This window comes from Cryptomeria japonica, chromosome 9, assembly GCF_030272615.1.
Source record: "Cryptomeria japonica chromosome 9, Sugi_1.0, whole genome shotgun sequence".
NCBI classification, from domain to species: Eukaryota; Viridiplantae; Streptophyta; class Pinopsida; order Cupressales; family Cupressaceae; genus Cryptomeria; species Cryptomeria japonica.
The window spans coordinates 230,428,575-230,432,831 of record NC_081413.1 but is presented as its reverse complement, the minus strand read 5'-3'; positions in this window follow the sequence as shown (position 1 = coordinate 230,432,831).

Genomic DNA, 4,257 nt, shown 5'->3' with positions numbered 1-4,257 from the left:
AATAGTTATTGAATGTTATATTCAACATGTTCCCCTTTCATCTTCTCTAATCCATGTTGGATCACATGGGCCAAGTAAGCTGCATAATCGAATGCCTTGGGGTCTTTAGTCTGTATGTTTGCGGTAACTACCATGGTAGGTATATCCATTAAAGATGAAGTTTCCACACCTAACACTTGAGAAGCACAAAGGTATGTGTGTTTAAAGTAAAGTTTGAATAAATTCACATCAAATGGGGCTTTTTCTTCATCAAAGAACATTGGCATTGCTCCCCCTATCCTTGTTTTGTGAGGAGGTAGCCTCCACCTTTTATATGCCCTCTCCATATTGTAATATTCAATTGCCAAACCTCTTAGTTTAGTTTCTTCTTCGTATCCCCATTCCAAGTCAAAGACTTTCTCTATATACTCCTTTGTAATAGGAAGTAGCATCTTCCCAGAAAAATCACATATAGATTTTTTCTAAGGATCATACTTATCGTTGAAGGAAACCATCAACTCTAGATTCACAAACACATTTGGGACCACAAGCATCCCTAAATTAATTTTCCATATGTTATAGATAGGTTCGACTTGATTTATTCTTACATAGCTAAAAATGAACAATTCAAGGCCTCAGATTTTCGTCCATATATCATTCGAGTCCTCGAATCTATCCGTAATTCCCTTCTCTTCTCCCCTAACCTTCCTGGACCAATGGCTTGATACTAGAAATTATTCAAGGAGGTCTTGGTTGAGGGGAAACCCCTCTTTCTTTTGTCTTTTAGGTTCTGCAATCTCTTATGCCTGTGTCGCAGTTGGTTCCCTAGCCTTCCTTCTAGATTTCTTAGATGTTGATGGTTCCATGATATCAGTGTTATGCTTCGCTCTCTGCAAGATTTTCCCAAATTGATGAACTGAATTTTTAATGGTATCAATGACTCTTACTTGGGAATTTAATTCAAATTCCTACTAATGTGACTTCTCAAATTATTTCGCACACTTCCTAGCCTTTCAAATCACATATTTACCCTTTACATCTCCCGAGGTACTCATTTGGCAATTAATGTCTTATCTAAAATTACTGAAGTCCATCATTAGAAATTCCCTTTGGTATGTTTTGTTTGCATTTTATCGACATCATATTCTCATCGATGTCTCTGTCTTTTTTCAGTGTCGATGAAACCAAGCCTTTGCCAAGAGAGTCTTGCTTCTTACCGATACTTTGTTCTCATCAATGTACCCCTTGGCAGTCTTTCCCCTTCGATTAAACTCCTCTTTCAATGACACCAATAGATGTTCAACAGATATTCCATTTTCCTTAATGCTTTTATTTTTGATGAGTTAGTCATTGCTTTCATCGATAATGCAATTTCGATGAAAACTTATATTTCTCCATGGCCTCAATTATTCCACTCGACAGTTTGTTTCCATCGATGTGCTCCTTTGTTTTGATAGGATTTTCTTTTATTTTATGAATTTGTTTTAGAAGCCCTGCATCCAATGTGGTTCGGTGAAAATTTTTATTCGGCATATACTTTAGGGGTCTCATCGATACTTTATTTTCACCAAAAAGCATCCTCTATGAAATCATGCCCATTTTCATCAAACTATGGATGTAGGTAAGTTTGACCCTTCAATGAGTGTTTTATTTTACTCATCGAAGTCCTTGTTTTCATCGATAGGTTCTTTTTCGATGAGAATATGTCTTTGATGAAACCTTTTAGTTACCCACTGATGGTATCTTTTGGGCGATGTGATTTAACTTTCGGTGAAGTATATCTCTGTTTACTTGATGGGTTCTCTTCATTGAGTTTCGACATGACATGTTCCGATGAGACTTTAGTATCACTTGATCCTTCCTCAGTTTCTGCAACATGTTCATTTCATCAAAAACCTTCTAAGTGTGATTTAACCAGCATGTTGTGTGTCGATAGGAACACTAGAATTTTGTTGATATGTTTTTAGTCAAGGAACTTTGATGAAACTCAGTGAAATTTCTTCATTGGGTATTTTTATTTCGAGTTGGATCAACATTAAACCCTTTTTACAAAAAATATTTATTCTGGTGGGAGAAAGGAGGGTTCCTCAGGTACTTACTGTCATGTGATCTTGGTAAGAAAACTTTTGTAGCTGCATTCCAAGGGTGATACAAAGGGTTGGTGATGACAACTCTAGGTGGTGAAAACTTTGGTCATAACAGGACCATCTATGGGTCATTATTGGATTAAACAAGTAACAAAGGTGCCCCTGCACCACCTAGTTCAGACACTCCTATTTATAACAATTTACTATGATTGAAAAATAAAATTGGAATGAAGATCTATCATATTGTCAATGACTCATTTCTCTAGCTTGTAATAAAAACAGGGAAGGTTACCAAATTCATTTCTACATGGCCTTATTAGGTTACCTATTACATCTTCTAAGTAGCCTTATTATCACCTTACAAACATATTTCATTCTCAAACCATTAATTAACCATTAAACCCCAATAATGTCAAATAATGATATAAATATGTCTGTGAAGATAAAAAATGGAATGGTGAGTTGATGTAATCAGTTTTGATATCAATATAACATGGCTTTCTCCTCATTTTTTCATGTTTTTGATAGTAAAAATAGTTTGATCACTTAATTTTTATATGTTAATACCTTGAATTTTTGGTTTATATTCTATTGGATTTGATGTGGCATCGAAAAAACATTAATTTGGTTTTTATTCTATTCAAATCCATCATTTTTTAGGCAAGATATTCAAGTTTCTGTCTAAATTACAAACCCTCGATCTAGGGTATCGAGTGACTGGTAAAAATGTAATAACTTTTGATTTCATATGCATAAAGTCCCCAAACCTGGTAGTATAGAGGGGAATGATTTTTACAATATGTATTTAAGCCTATAGGAGACCATGTATGGATTTACAAGTGTGTTGGTGGATGAAGATGAGTAAAAATGTATCTCAGACTGAGACAAAGTAGTGAAGTGGCAGTTTGATAAAAATTTTGTGCATGTAGGTTGCTTGGAAGGGAAAGTGGTGGTTCAAAGAGATTTAATAGTGAGTGTTTAATGTGTCCAAGTGTTTAAAAGGGTAAGGGCCACTTGTTTGGGGTTGTGTTGGGTGACTATCTCTGATAAAGGTATGACTGTCATAGGTGACAATGAATTCTTGTGTTGGAACTTAAGTTGCAGTCAAATGTTGGATTGTTAGGTTGCATTGGGGAATAGTATTGAGTTGTGTTCAAGGTCTCTTAATATGTGTGAGGATTCAAGAGTCCTAAGGTGTAAGGGTTTCTTATAAACTAGGAGTTGTTAAGGGTTGTTAAATGCTTAAGGGGAAAGTTTATGGGACAGTCACAACCACATAAGTTGTTTAATGTGTTGGCAGAGGTTTGAAGTTGTTAATAATCCATTGTAAGTACTTTGGAGTATGGAGATGGTTTGGTTGTGTGTAGGTGATTCTAGGTTGTTACCACAAGAAGTGGAGGCTAGTTTCCAATACAAGGGTTGTTGAGTTGTCAATATGAAGGATGCTATCATAGGAATGGGTATGTGTTCAAACAAAAGTTGCAGAGTAGAGTATGTTATGAACAATAAGAGAATTGGTTGTGAGATAAAGTTTGGATTGAAAGGTTGGCTAAGAGCGTTGAGGTCTAATGCATTAATTTTTTTACCCTAGTGGTCATTTGAAGAAACAAAGAGATTGTGAGTGAGTCATGAATGATGGTGGATCTTGGAGATAGGTCCAGATTGTGAGTTTGAAGGTGTTGTTACCAAACAAAGTTGGAACCATGAAGTGTTTCATTAAAAATGTTGAGGGCCATGATGGCTTCTCATCATCACATGACCCTCCTTCTGTTCCTCTAGGGTTCAGGTGCTCATGCACCACTTATGACCTCTCTTCAAACTCATAGTGCAGTAAACTATCAATATATATGTATCCATATTATCTTGGTTTATTTCTAGCTTTGGGAGTCATTGTGTTAAGTATTAATGGTGTCACTATCCTCATACTATAGTGGTCACTACTTTGATCTTATCAAAGTGTTTTGACAGTGTTGTAATATAGTTGTTGCTCTTGTGATCTATCAATGATTGTTGTTCATGATGATAGTGATGCACCCTGTTCTGGTCATGCCTAGGACAAAATATATACCTATGCTTTAAGTTTTCTTATTAACCTAAAATTGGCCCTATGTTGATTTCCATAAAACCTCAAATTGCCCGTCCCTAGGACATCCCCGCATCAGGTACTCGGAGTACCCGAGTACTATGTTAC